The sequence below is a fragment of the Oncorhynchus mykiss genome, chromosome 29, assembly GCF_057628025.1.
Source record: "Oncorhynchus mykiss isolate SJ-2025 chromosome 29, ASM5762802v1, whole genome shotgun sequence".
NCBI classification, from domain to species: domain Eukaryota; kingdom Metazoa; phylum Chordata; class Actinopteri; order Salmoniformes; family Salmonidae; genus Oncorhynchus; species Oncorhynchus mykiss.
In genome coordinates this window covers 29,394,279-29,409,840 of record NC_143050.1, presented here as the reverse complement: position 1 = coordinate 29,409,840, position 15,562 = coordinate 29,394,279, and the positions used below count along the sequence as shown (strand labels likewise).

Below are 15,562 nucleotides of genomic sequence, written 5' to 3'. Positions count from 1 at the left end.
GATCTTCATCAGATGACACTCCCAGGACTCAATGTTACACAATACATGTATTTTTTGTTCGCTCAAGTTCAAATTTATATCCAAAAACCTCAGATTACATTGGCGCCATGTTCAGAAATGCCTCCAAAACATACAGAGAAATTGCAGAGAGCCACATCAAATAACAGAAATACTGATCATAAACTTTGATGAAAGATACATGTTTTACATAGAATTCAAGATAAACTTGTTCTTAATGCAACCGCTGTGTCAGATTTCAAAAAAGCTTTACGGCAAAAGCACAATATTCAATAATCTGAGAACAGCGTTCAGCCACAAAAGCAAGCCATACAGTTACCCGCCAAGTTGTGGAGTCAACAAAAGTCATAAATAGCATTATAAATCTTCACTTACCTTTGCTGATCTTCATCGGAATGCACACTCAGGACTCCCACTTCCACAAGAAATGTTTGTTTTGTTCGATTACGTCCATATTTATGTCCAAATATCTCCGGTTTGGTCACGCGTTTATTTCACTATTCCAAAGGCAACAATGCTCGAGTGCAAAATCCAGACGAAAAGTCAAAAGAGTTCCATTACAGTTTGTAGAAACATGTCAAATGATGTTTACAATCAACCCTTAGGGTGTTTTTATAATGAATCTTCAATAATATTCCAACCGGACAATAGCGTATTCATTACAGAGGAAAAAGAAGGAACGGGGCGCCCGCGCGACCGCGTAGTAAACAACTGATCGGCCACAGCCTAGTCCACTTGTTGAAATAGCTCTTATTTGACCCCCTTCCACAATAGAAGCCTCAAACAACTTTCTAAAGACTGTTGACATCTGCTGGAAGCCTTGGGAAGTGCAATCTGGCCCCATAGACACAACATATTGGATAGGCAATCACTTAAATGAAACTACAAACCTCAGATTTCCCACTTCCTGGTTGGATTTGTCTCAGGTTTTCGCCTGCCATAAGAGTTATGTTATACTCACAGACATCATTCAAACAGTTTTAGAAACGTCAGAGTGTTTTTTATCCAATACTACTACTAATATGCATATAGTAGCAAATGGGACAGAGTAGCAGGCAGTTTACTCTGTGCACCTTATTCATCCAAGCTACTCAATACTGCCCCCGTCACCAAGAAGTTTAATCAACTACAGCTCTGATTTCAACACCATAGTGTCCTCCAAGCTCGTCACTAAGTTCAGGGCCCTGGGTCTGAACTCCTCCCTGTGCAACTGGGTCCTAGACTTTCTGATGGCCAACCCCAGATAGTGAGGGTAGGCAACAACCCCTCCAGCATGCTTATCATCAACATGGGGGCCCCACAGGGATGTGTGCTCAGCCCCCTCCTGTACTCCTGTTTCACGCAATGACTGCATGGCTACACACCACTCCAACTCAATCCTCAAGTTTGCTGATGACACGACAGCGGTAGGCCTTATTTTCAACTACGCCCTGGCAGAGTGGTGCCAGGAAAATAACCTTACCCTCAATGTAAAAAAAAACAAAGGAGCTGATCCTGGACTACAGGAGACATAAGAGGGGAAAAAAAAACATCCACATCGATGGGGGGTCAAAAGATTAAAGTTCCTCTGTGTGCACATCATTGAGGACCTGAAATGGTACTACCACACGGATACCGTGGTGAAGAAAGCACAACAGCACCTCTTCAACTCAGGAGGCTGAAGAAATTTGACATGGCCCCTAAAACCCTCACAAACTTCTACAGGTGCACCATTGAGAGCATTCTGTTGGGCTGCATCGCTGCCTGGTACGGCAACTGCACTGGCTTCAACCGCATGGCTCTACAAAGCAGGGGTGAGCAATTCCAGTCCTCAAGGGCCTGATTGGTGTCACAGTTTTGCCCCAGCAAGCACACCTAATCAAAATATTCAGTTTATAATGCAATTTGATTAATCAGCTGTGTTTGCTAGGGATTGAGAAAAAGTGTGACACCAATCAGGCCCTCGAGGACTGGAGTTGCCCACCCCTGCTCTAGAGCGTGGTGTGGTCAGCCCAGCCCATCACCGCTGCCTGCCCTCCAGGACATTTACAGCACTTGTAAAAGGAAGGTCAAAAAGATCATTAAGGACCTCAGTTACTCGTGCCACGGTCTGTTCACTCTGCTACCATCTAGCAGACAGAGACGGTAAAGGTGCATCAGAGCCGGGACCGAGACACTGAGAAACAGCATCTATCACCAGGCCTTTTACTTTGTATTCTATTGTATTTGCAAGACATTCTACCTCACTGTTGGAGATAGAAACATAATAATTTTGCAGCACCTGTTATAACACCAGCAAATCTGTGTACACGACCAATAACATTTGATTTGATTTGATTTTTAATTGTTTATAGATTGGTAGTGTTTGAAACTGACTAATTGACTTGAACACGTTTTAGTATGTTTCTAACTATATCAGTGGCCTAGCAGTAGTGATTTACGTGTTATGGGTTAGATGGAATGATCGGAGGCAAAGTACATAGGGGGTCTGTGTATAAGACAGAATGTTTCCATACGGGTGATAGAGCTAATAAGCATGAGGAGGTGTTTTATAGCCTCAATTTATGTGGACCCCAGCACAACAGTATCCCAAAAGTATACAGTCAGGCTAAGGGAGAGTGGGAATTGCCATGTTATCAAACTTTGATTTTTGCCATACATGATTATGTATACTTAACACATTACTAATACTTGTCATATTTTGTGTTTTCTTGTTCTTTTCAATTAAAAAAAAAATCAACTGAGATATTAATCATGCTTTCTTTTTCTGTCCATTTATAAGTAATTTCAAAGTTTATATGTTAAACAGTATGGAGTTACAATTACAATGCAAAATAGGAAGGACTGTTGGATTCTAGCTTGAATTATACTTATTCATGTAGCCATACTAAAACGTATTGATTACTTTACATGTATAATGAATGTATATGTTGGTGTCAATGAAGGGTGGATAAGAACTAGGTGTATGGAAAGTTATTGAGTGAGACAATGGGGGGAGGCAGGAAGTTTACATTCGGTCAAGCATATTATTGTTTAATCTCATGGATCCTATGGAGGGAGAATAAAGGGAAACAGTCTGGTTTCAGTCACTGATAAAGTAGGACATCCATGGAGTAGGGAGGAGTGAGGAATTCAGCCCGAGATCAGGTCAGATGAAGTGAGAAGGAACAGTCCTATTACACACATATACTTACATGCCCACGAAGGTTCTAGCAGGAGGCAGGGCCATGACTACACCAATGAGAGGAACCAATTAAGTTCTTGACTAGCAACAGAGATGTATTGGCTGTCTAGATGTGAAAGGAGTTGACTCCGCCTAGTAGGAGGGTATAAATATATGTGCTTGTGTAAACATGTCTTTGTATTTGCAGCTGTATGACCTAGTGGGTGAATAAACTTGGTTTGAGCTTTTCCTAGTCATCCGTTTGAGTGTTTACTCTGTTTGTTTAGAACCTAACAGTAGAAATCTCTGAGGTCATGAAAAGCTCAGTTGACATTTTAAGTTGTTCAGAGTTAAAAACTGTTAAAGCATTGACTTTGATGAAAATTGATAAAGCTGCTGTAGACAAGGTATACCATTGATTTTGCAGTGTATGCATTTCAGGTTTTTGGTTTCCTATTCTCATGCAATACCAATGTTTTCATATTTTTTTCTCCCAAGGTACTGAGACAGACATCGACAAACTCCACGAAATGGAAAATGAACACATAGGCCTGTGAGTAAAATGAACCGGATTCATCAGGCTGGACCAAAACAACCCATTGTTGCATCTCCCTTGACAACATCATATGTTCTGACTGAGCTCCATTAAGTTTTACAGTGAGCTTGAATAGCCCACTCTGTGAGAAAAAAAATATCCTGTGCAGTTGCTCACGACACTGTTGTTGACTAAGTCTCTGAAAACAGGTTGAATAGAAAATTGAATGAAAGCAGCTGAATACATGTTGCTTACCATGAAGGCTCTTGTTCAATGAAATACAATTGGCTCTGCAGTCCACTCTGCAGTGTTTGGAGCCCTCCCACCATTGTCAGAGACTCTATGTGCGCCTCAAATGGCACCATATTTGATATTTAGTTCACAACTTTTTTCCAGAGCCCAATAAGATTAGCATGCCATTTGGGACGCATCCCTCTTTGTTCCTTTTTACTTGTTAGAGGGTGACATTGACGTGACTCTGGGAGTGAGAGACAGGACTGAAGCGATAGGCGAACACAGTGCTGCTAATAACAGACAGACAGTCATCAAGCCTTTTTTTCAAGCCTTAATTCCTCTTGTCTACCCTGTATTCTAAAGAGCTGTGAGGAAGAGAAGAGGCTGGATCAGCACAAGCTGGCTGATAGTCACTGTGGGAGTGCAGCTCTCAGCACATCCTATCCTCAGACTCAGAGAGAGGAAAAACTTGCAGGGGTCAAAAAGTGACTCGACAAAACCACAGCTTATATCAGACTTAATGGATAGTCTTTCTATTTTTCAGATGCCCAAACTTGGAGTCAACCCACCACAACAGGCCTTTCTCCCACAACAGCAAACACAGAGACACAGTAATATTGCCAAGACATCTCCTACAGCTGTTGGATGTCTTCACTCCCATCTCTGGACCATCACCCCCTCCCCCCCTTGGCCCTGACAGCTGCCGTGGCTTGGCTGGAGCCATGAGATCCATCATCCCGCTCCATCCCCGCCGCTTCGGCTGTCTGATCAATGATAGCACTAATAATAACCGCCACACTGTCACCTCCGTCTTCCCGGCCCGACCGGCACAGCCAGGGGCAGCTATGTGCAGATTGCCTCCTCCGATTAGGACCCCATTAGAGAGGGTGTTTACCCACACTCTCCCCCAGGGGCTGTCACGCTTTGCTTGCCCATCAAAAGACTGCATAGAGACCAAGGTGACCTTTTGGTCAAGTTGAAAGTGAATGTTATTTATGTATTGGTTAAATTGTCTGACAAAACTCAATTTAAGCTTTTTCCTTGGCTGATGCGATGCAATTTTGAATAGTACCTTAGGTGATGCTATATCGTAAAACATATTAACTGTTTTTCTGTGCAGCAAACTTTTGACTATTTATGAATGCTTAAGCATCATGCATGTGTATACACCTCCACAGTTCCACTCTCTGAAAGGTTAAGTGAGAATTCAGGCCACTCATCCCCTGTTGCCTCAATCACTAGGCCACACTTCACTGAGTTGTGGTGGACACTGGACAGTAATACCAGTAATACTCTGTTTGTGGGTGATGGGAGAGGGACGTCCAGCCTCTGTGCCCCTCTGTAGCCTCTAGCCCCTCTATGCCCCGGCGATGGGCAGAGGCCCCGTAAATCACTAACCGTGGCACCCAACCCCATTACAGCACTCAGTTAAAACAATCATTAGAGAAAGAAGACATATTGCCTTGTCTATCGCTGCCCCACGCCCTGCCATTAGAGCTCTGGTATCAATCACTCGCTTCTCCAGAGGAGGAACAGATAGGAGCAAAGATCTAATTTTCTCTCAAAATAAGAGGTCGCGTTTCACTGAGTTTTTCCCAAGGGTAAACTAGGAACAATTTTTAAAACAACGTTCACTTGGAATGAACCTTTGTGGAACATGTTTAACCAAAGACTTATAACACATACAAATGCAGAACAGCATGGATGTCATGCAGGGTTGCCAAATATAGAGTTTACTGAAAGAGGACGCTAGGGGCAAGGCAAACACTACTGATGTAATTTCATTACAGATATGGGAAAAGGCATATTAAACGGTAAATACTAATGATCTATTATGATAATGTAGCCTCCACTGCCATACATAACCCACCTGGCACTCTAAAAGTGTTGCCCATTCTGCCCTTACTCTGCTGAGAGAGAAACTACTGGAGTGAATTGCGTTCCTGGCTAGTCCATTATCAGGCAGCCTCTCTCCAAGTAATTTCGCTGGCAACCAAGTAATCCCAATAGACAGAAAGGAAAAGAAAATGTCATATTTCCTCTTCACTCTTTAATTCATGAGTTTTCTCCCTTATCGGCTCACTGGAGTCCTGACCTCTGTAACTTCCTGCAGGCGTTCATTGTGTGCAAACCACCCAGGTTCCCCTCCTTTCACTGACATTGTACAGTTCCTTTCCGCCCCCCATGGGTCTGATAACACGTCACACATACAGAGCTACAGTATGGAGATAAGGGGATGAGGGGATAGGACTTCCCAAATTGCTTTCTTAAATTTGATTAGCATTTCACCACCTCCACTTATTTCTGAGCATCAAGGGCAGGCCACGGCCTTGCTGTACTATGCTGGGCTCTGCTATGTACAGTACGTGTAGACCGTTTTATGCTGAAGTGGGGACCTCCACAATTGTAGACCTCCACAAGATTAACGTACTTTGGTGCGAATAGTGCAAATCAATCCCAGAACAACAACAACGGACCTTGTGAAGATGCTGGAGGAAACAAGTACAAAAGTATCTATATCCACAGTAAAACGAGTCCTATATTGACATAACCTGAAAGGCCGCTCAGCAAGGAAGAAGCCAAAACCGCCATAAAAAAGCCAGACTACGGTTTGCAACTGCACATGGAGACAAAGATCATACTTTTTGGAGAAATGTCCTCTGGTCTGATGAAACAAAAATAGAACTGTTATGTTAGGAAGAAAAAGGGGGAGGCTTGCAAGCCGATGAATACCATCCCAACCGTGAAGCACGGGGGTGGCAGCATCATGTTGTTGGGGTGCTTTGCTGCAGGAGGTACTGGTGCACTTCACAAAACAGATGACATCATGAGGAAGAAAATGTATGTGGATATATTAAAGCAACATCTCAAGACATCAGTCAGGAAGTTAAAGCTTGGTCGCAAATGGGTCTTCCAAATGGACAATGGCCCCAAGAATACTTCCAAAGTTGTGGCAAAATGGCTTAAGGACAACAAAGTCAAGGTATTGGAGTGTTCATCACAAAGCCCTGACCTCAATCCTATAGAAAATGTGTGGGCAGAACTGAAAAAGCATGTGCGAGCAAGGAGGCCTACAAACCTGACACAGTTACACCAGCTCTGCTGGGCCAAAATACCCCAAATTTATTGTGGGAAGCTTGTGGAAGGCTACCCGAAACGTTTGACCCAAGTTAAACAATTTAAAGGCAATGCTACCAAATACTAATTGAGTGTATGTAAACTTCTGACCCACTGGGAATGTGATGAAAGAAATAAAAGCTGAAGTAAATCATTCTCTTTACTATTATTCTGGCATTTCACATTCGTAAAATAAAGTGATGATCCTAACTGACCAAAGACAAGGAATTTTTACTCTGATTAAATGTCAGGAATTGTGAAAAACTGAGTTTAAATGTAGTTGGCTAAGGTGTATGTAAACTTCCGACTTCAACTGTACATTCTCATTTTCAGCACTCTGTAATGGAATTGAATCAATTCTCTGATTAAATGTGAATGAACTAATCAAATTGCAGTGGGTTAATTGAACTGTGATTTAATGTAAGGCAGTCAAAACGGTGTAGTTAAAACATAATTAAGAAGAGGATTGGATTGTGGATGGGCTTTTGGCCGGGCCAATAACTCAGAGAATTGATCAGTGGAGATTCGAGGAAGTAAGCTGCCAAGCAACGATGCCAATGAATGATCGATAGATCAAAGGTCAGAGGTCACATTGAATCGCTGTCATATGCACTTCTTTAATCAAGACTTCTCAACTAGAAAAAATAAGGCTTTTTGACCTATGTGCAAATCGATTATTCAATTGAGATCATACTGGAGACCATCATGTCTACATCTACAGTGATAGGGCCTGCTCTACTTTTATACAGGAAAGATTGAAACACGATTGCTAAAAACATAGTATAGCGTTGTATAATTCAGGTCAAGCATCATAGGACCTTCATCAATCATGAAACGTGCAGCAAAATAAGGACCGTGGTAGTATTGCTGATAATAGAGAGAGAGAGAGAGAGAGAGAGCGAGAGAGAGAGAGAGAGAGAGAGAGAGAGCGAGAGAGAGAGAGAAAGTGAAAGTGAGAGAGAGAGATGGTTATCCACACTAACAGATTTGGTTTGGTTCTTATCTAGGTGTTCTGATCTGGTTTGGGACTTGGAGACAGAAACAGCTCTGTCCTTTGGAGAATCTAAATTGGTTTTGATTGACTCCTCACGTCCTCTCCTTGCCTGTTTTTTAAAAAGGTAATGGAGGAGCGGAGGCAAGAAGAAAAACATGGAAACAAATGCGCTTGTATGAAATTAGACTCTCCTTCTGAACTTGGGCGACATCAGGCAAATTACGTTAACTGGGGTGGAATCCCAAAATAAATGTGTAAATTGATTTTTAAAAAATCTAAAACATATCTAGTTGTGCAAAATTGTATAAATAAATAAATATATTTTGTTTCGTTTATAAATATGTGCATGCTTTTCTCCTTGGAGAAAACATCAGCTGATTCAAATGGGGTGTGGCGCCGGGAGGATAATCTTGTGCATTCTCTGCCGAAGTAGGTAAACAAGGAGGTGGGCATACTCCTCCATTCACCTGCTAACCATTGGAGGAAAAAGTACCCAATTGTCATACTTGAGTAAAACTGAAGATACCTTAATAGAAAATGACTCAATTAAAGTGAAAGTCACCCAGTAAAATACTACTTGAGTAAAAGTATTTGGTTTTAAATATACTTAAGTATGAAAAGTTAAAGTATACATTATTTCAAATTCCTTATGTTAAGCAAACCAGACTGCACCATTTTCTTGTTCTGTTTTTATTTTACGGACAGCCGGTTGGTTATACACTCCAACACTCCGAAATAATTTACAAACTAAGCATTTGTGTTAAGTGAGTCCGTCAGATCAGAAGCAGTAGAGATGACCAGGGATGTTTTCTTGATAAGTGTGTGAATTGGACCATTTTCCTGTCCTGCTGAGCATTCAAAATGTAACGAGTACTTTTGGGTGTGAGGGAAAATGTATATAGTAAAAAGTACATTATTTTGTTTAGGAATATAGTGAAGTAAAAGTAAAAGTTGTCAAAAATATAAATATTTAAGTCAAGTACAGATATACTAAAACACTACTTAAGTAGTACTTTACACCACTGCTACTAAATAACTGACACTCTCCTCGACCATTGACCACTCATGGAGGAGCGGAGAGATAGAGATAGAGAGAGAGAGTAATCCACACTAACGATGGTTTGGCCCCTCTAAAGGTGATCCTGGTCACAAAGGGGTCAAGGAGGTGACATCCGTCACTGGGGAACAGAGAAAAATACCCTAAACTGCCCGACTCCTCCCCTCACAGCAGCAGCAGAGCGATGACGGCCTTGTCTCAAATAAGGGCCGATCTATTGGTCTGATTTGTGGTCTGCGGAACAATTTCAATACCCGTCCTTGCACTGATAGATGAGGCACCCGTTTGATAAAGGGCCAATTTGCCACAGGGGCAATAGGGATGGAATTGCATCGGTGTCCTTTATTATGTCTGCTCCTCAATATCGAACAAAACAGGATGGAAAAAAAAGAATGCGCAAACCCAAGCAGGCATAGTAAAAGGAGGCTTCGATTGTAATATAGTTCTCTTATCTGTGCCCCAGGACTCAGGTGTGTTCTCTTTTTATGACTTCAAACTTTAGCAAAATAAGAGGGGAAATACTGGATGTTTTGGTTATTGGATCATAATTTGACAGGTAACAACTTCACAGTCAAAACAGAAGTTTGTTGTTCTATCAATCCTAAAAGGTTATGCAGATTACTGTAACGATGCAGCCTAGGCTAGACCTATTTCCCTCGTATTTGTTATCAAGGGGTGTCACATGTTATTAAAGTTGCCTATTTATTCATGTTCAGATTAAAGCTCACATTTGTATGCGTTAGCAATAGTGGTTCTTTACATACATTTTTTTAAACATTTATTTAACTACGCATGTCAGTAAAGAACAAATTCTTATTTACAATGACGCCATACCCTGGCCAAACCTGGACAACGCTGGGCCAATTGTGCGCTGCCCTTTGGGACTCCTAATCACAGCCGGATGTGATACAGCCTGGATTCAAACCAGGGACGGTAGTGACACCTATTGCACTGAGATGCAGTGCCTTAGACCACTGCACCACTCGGGAGTCCATACTTAGACCATGTCATTTCGTTGCTTATTTTGCCTAAAAACCAATGTTTAGTTTGTAATATTTCTACCACTAGACTACTCACCATCTTGAGGATCTTATGTTGGGTGTTCTTCTAGTATAGGTAGACCGTCCCCTTCTCATGTACTACTTTACCTGTGTAGTGTGCGCACATGGTTTGGGATAATCCATTCTGAAATGTCAGTGACAAAATATTACATTTTGTGCTAATTTAAATGCTTTACACTATTTCCAATTAACACAATAAAAAATTATTGTGTCCTGTTTTGAGATATATTTTAGTTTAATTTGTGGATCCACCTGTTGGTAGTATATCCTACATGAGACCATTTCCTTTTTCCGGCTGTTTAATGGAGTGATCATGTACTCGTAGGAAGACAGAAACTGAGAAGTCATAAGTCTGACATAATTGAGGTTAAGTGCTTTTGAAATCGGACCAATTCTTTAATCAATACGCTTGATAAGCTAGCTAACGCTGCTAATAATAATGTTAGCTAGCTTGCTTAACATTGACAATATGGTCAAACTAGCTACATCATCCACATTGATAATGTAGAGGCTGTATTGATAGTGTAGCTAATGTAAGTAGCAATGTATCCACATTGATCACAACTGAGCAACTCGGGTAACATAATTTTCTCTGAGTGTCCCACTTGTAATTACGACTTGGAGAGTAGTTCAAGTAAAACTTCCCAGTCGGAACTCCGAATTTACAATAAATCTGACAGCATGTGAACATATGTAATTTTTTCTTGTAAGTCATTATTTGCACTGCGTGCCTACAACACTGTAAATAAGCCTTCATTTTTATCACACTAGTCCATCGGTCTCCAACTATGTGCTACAAAATCTAACTAACTAGGCTGCCGGGTCTCCTAGAATTCATATGCAGAATACAATAATACCATATTTGGAATGTCTCAGTGAATAATAATGGCTTTCCTCTCATTTGATACCCAACTTCTTACAATCACTGTCTTGTGTACCCTCTTTTCGTCACCTTTGAAAATCATTACCACCTATTTGATAATCATTCAAACCTATGCAACCAAACCTGTACAATCAAAGGAGACACGCTCAGAAGTGGTTCAAATGATTTATGAATATAATGCATAGATACATCTTTAATCATCTGCTCTCATTTCACATTGAAGTGGTGCCTTGCATAAGGTGAATTAGCATTTCTGTTCATAATACAGGAAGCAGTTTGACTCATAGGTCCTTGGAGAGGGACCAGGGCACATTTTGTTTCCCAACACTGTTGCTAAGGAACCTGTTTAAAAACACATTTTTAAAAGGTAAGACCTCTGACACAGCTCACAATGAAAACTAAAATAGGCTTATTTTGTTGGATTAATTCATTTCTAATAAATTATAATATCACACAGGGTCTTTGTTGCCTTTGTTGTCTTCTCTGGGTTTCCATAGATTTATGGGGACTTGTTCTGCATAAGTGGTATGACGCAATGGGGTGAAGGGGGGTTTGGGTCTGAGGGAAATTAATCGTATTATTATTAATTTTATTTGCTTGCCCTCCACTGCCATTTGTAGTATCACTGATCATGGGCCTTTTCTTTTCCTAATCAGGTTTTACAGTAATAGGAGATTAGAATCTTCTCCAAAAGGGCATGTCTTGGTTTACAGAGAATCATTGGACCATGGGATGCATATAGTACCTCATTCAACCTTTCGTGAGCATAAATACTATAGATTATCTCTTTTTAGGGGATATTTAGTGCTTAAATGTATTATAATCCTGAGCAATCCAGGTTTTGTCCTGTAATCCTGTTTGTTTTTCATTTGGCCCAAAGCTGAATATCCTTAAATGAACGAAGACCAAAAGAATAATGAAATGAATGACATAAAAATGTTTCATCTTATTTATATCGTAGGCAAAGAATCCAAGCAGTACATCTCTCCACAATAGTGTAAGATCTTCATAAATGTGTTCAATTATAAATCTACTGATGTCTTGCCAAAGTTTTTTTACATGAATACAATGCCAAAAAAGATGCAACACTTTTTGGGTGGTCATTACAAAGGGAACAATTTGAGTTGATGTTTTCCTTAAACTTCTTCATATAGTGGTTTGCAGGATAATATTTAGGAATAATTTTAAAGGAAACTTCCTTAATTTTGTTAACAAGTACGTATGTGTGTGGCAACATCGTGTTCGTGTCGTTCTGTTGTTGAATGGACCAAAAGAGAAACAAATCTTTCCTACTGGTGAGTCAACAGGGAAGGTAGGCTCTGAGGGTCAGGTCTTGACACGTTCCTGAATAATAAAGCCACACCTGAAGGAATGGCATCTAAAACAATTCCAAAATCTTTAGGTGTTACAGGGACCTTGTAAAGTGATAAGAATTCCTTATAACTGAGTAAAAGACCCTCTGCATTTACCAGTTGGCTCACCAATAGGATATTATTTCGGAACCAATATTCTAAAAACAAAGACGTATTTTTATACAATATATCCTGATTATTCCATATATAATATATGTGTGGAGAAAAATTATGCTTATAAATTAAGGACCATGACAAGAAAACCTGCCTATGAAAAGCAGAACGTTTCACTGGAACTATGTCAATATTATAATTGCAAACCAACATGAAGTTAAGGCCACCAAAAGAAGAGAAGACATGACGAGGAATAAAATTCCATATAGAAGTGGGTCTTCTTAGGAATTGTTTTATCCAATTGTTTTATCCACCATTCTCATGTGTTCATTACAACAGTTTTCATAATGTAATGGGTTCGGTTTATCCACAGAAAGTTGAAAAGCATCTGGTCTATGTCCTTGATTATTTTACCATCAAGATATAAAGATAGAGCGCCATATGTTAGTCTAGAGATACCTTCTGCCTTGGTTATTAGGACTCTTCTTTTTAAAGATAAGTCCCTCTGTAACCATTGATTTAGCTTCTTCTGGGTTTTTAAATGAGGGTTAAAATTGAGTAAGCCTCCATACTTCTGATCCTTTGTAATGGTTATGCCTAAATATGTAAGTTCTTCTTTTACTGGAATACCATAATATGAAGGTGTCACCCAATCTTTGACAGCCATGAGTTCACATTTATTAATGTTAAGATATAGACCAGATGCTTTGGAAAAGGATTGTATCACATTGATCAATATGGGAATTTGGTTAGCGTCGAATACTACCCACACTAACCGTACTATTTGTGACTTGTTTGAGTATATAGTATGCTTATTGGTTATAGTATGAATATAGTTAGTATGCCAAAAGTTCCCGGATTCCATACTAAATTCGGCAAAATATGAAATATACACGCGAGGGACACTTCCGTACTTTAGGGCCCATAATGCAATTCTTCAGGAGACGGGAGTGGCTTTACATCGTTTTCAGATTTGAAGAAAACGGCAGAAAATTTGCAGCCGAAGTACGAGAGCGGATACAAATGCATTGCTTTAACTAATTATGACAAATGTTAAGCAATGTAATAAAGTAATTGCTTTTCAAATCAATTACGTTGGCTGACAATTTGTTAGCTATGCTGTCCTTACGAACCACATAGCATATCAATACAGCAGTATGTACCAGTATGTTAGCTAGCTATCTATACATAAAATTTGCTAGTATAATAACTATAGGCTATCTAACTACCCAACGTTTAATGACTTGATTATTCTCGTCATTCTTAGCTTAGCTAAATGGTATAGTCGTTTTGCATTCTCAATGGACATTCGGGTGCTTTCAGAAATTCGCTCTGGCTATCTACTCCGATTTCAGAACACTCGTCTGAGTGTACCGGAGCGCATAATAATGAAATTTACGAGCGCTCAACACCGGTTGAATATGGCCGCGTCAGTTAACGTCTCGGCAAAAAAAAAAGCGTAATTAAATTGTTGTCACCAACGCTCTGGAAAACATGAAAACTGCCTAACCAGCTCTGCTAGGTCGAGTAAAATGGTCAGAGTGGTCACCGAGCATCCAGTGTGCGCTCTGAATTTACAAACGGACAATCTGACAACGTTGTGAATCTACGAGCGCATCCTGGTACTCAATATTGAATTTAAGAACACACCCAAAGTCGTAAAATGTCTAACTAGTAATTTGTTATGCTAACTAGCTAGCAAGATGACCGAGGTAAAGAGAGATTCAAATAGGATATTCGCGCTTTCAACTTGAGCCACAGACTCCAAATAAGTGTCATGATGTTGGAAAAATTGCGCACAACATTGCACAGGTCTTATTTTCACGATTTTGACATTAATTTGCTTTCAAAGGCTAATAAACAGTGGAAATGTGAGCAGCATTTTGTATTCCCAGTTGAATTAGTACAAACTTTTTTTAACATTCTAATTTCAATAGCTCCTTGGTCATGTGACCTAATGACTTCAAACAAGGTTCAGTATGTCCACTGACTACCCTTCTATATTTCACACCCTTTATTTAGTTTGTCCATTTTCATCTCACATGATTTTGCATGAATTTTTCCAAATTAAAAATTGCAATAGCTCCTTGGTCATGTGACCTACTGACTTCAAACAAAGTTCAGAATGTACACTGAGTGGGCCTACACATTGCACACCTTTTAGTTTGTCCATTTTCATCTCACATTTTTACATTAATTTTTAAAACTTTCAAATTTAAATAGCTCCTTGGTCATGTGACCTACTGACTTCAAACAAGGTTCAGAACGTCCACTGACATTTAAATTAGGATTTTTTTTAGTAAAGTCTTGTGAGATGAAAATGGACAAACTAAAGGGTGTGCAATGTGTAGGCCCACTGAGTGGACATTCTGAATCTTGTTTGAAGTCAGTAGGTCACATGACCAAGGAGCTATTGAAATTTTTAATTTTGAAAAATTAATGTAAAATCATGTGAGATGAAAATTGACAAACTAAAGGGTGTGCAATATAGAAGAGTAGTCAGTGGACATTCTGAACCTTGTTTGAAGTCAGTAGGTCATATGACCAATGAGCTATTGAAATTCAAAAATGTAAACAACAAAAAGTGTGTGCAATGTGTGTCTATGCCATCTGGTAAGCAACAAACCGTTTTGAAAGTTTTAGGAGTAATGGTTAAAGAGCTATTGAAATTTGAACAATTTGATTTGTCACTATGTTAATGGTCCCTAACTGCTGTTGGTGGATGTAAGGTAAACTACAGGCGAATATTGTTGAATATCGAACCTGAAACTGTCTTTACCTTGATAGCAAGATGTTGCATGGCAACAGCATCAACTTCTGGTAGACCTGTGAAGAGTTAGTATGCTCAACTGAAAGGATACTGTTCGTTTACAGTATACTAAAATTAACTAATAGTATGTAGTATATACTCATTAAGTATGTAATATACAGTATGTTAGTATGGGTATTCGAACAGCTATAGTCTTTACACTGTACCACTCAAAGGGGGGTATGCAGTGTAGATCTCTTAAAAAGAGAGATTTGAATCTTGATCCTCTCTTTACACTACACAAGT

The 15,562-nt window shown here is 39.8% G+C and overlaps 1 long non-coding RNA gene across 1 annotated transcript; it reads left to right on the top strand.

The window, feature by feature from the left end:
* Window positions 1–3,648: 3,648 nt before the first annotated feature.
* LOC149970413 (uncharacterized) lies at window positions 3,649–7,197 on the top strand. Its single transcript, XR_016493325.1, has 2 exons — window positions 3,649–3,713; window positions 4,474–7,197. It is a non-coding gene; the product is annotated as an uncharacterized LOC149970413 (long non-coding RNA).
* Window positions 7,198–15,562: the final 8,365 nt, after the last annotated feature.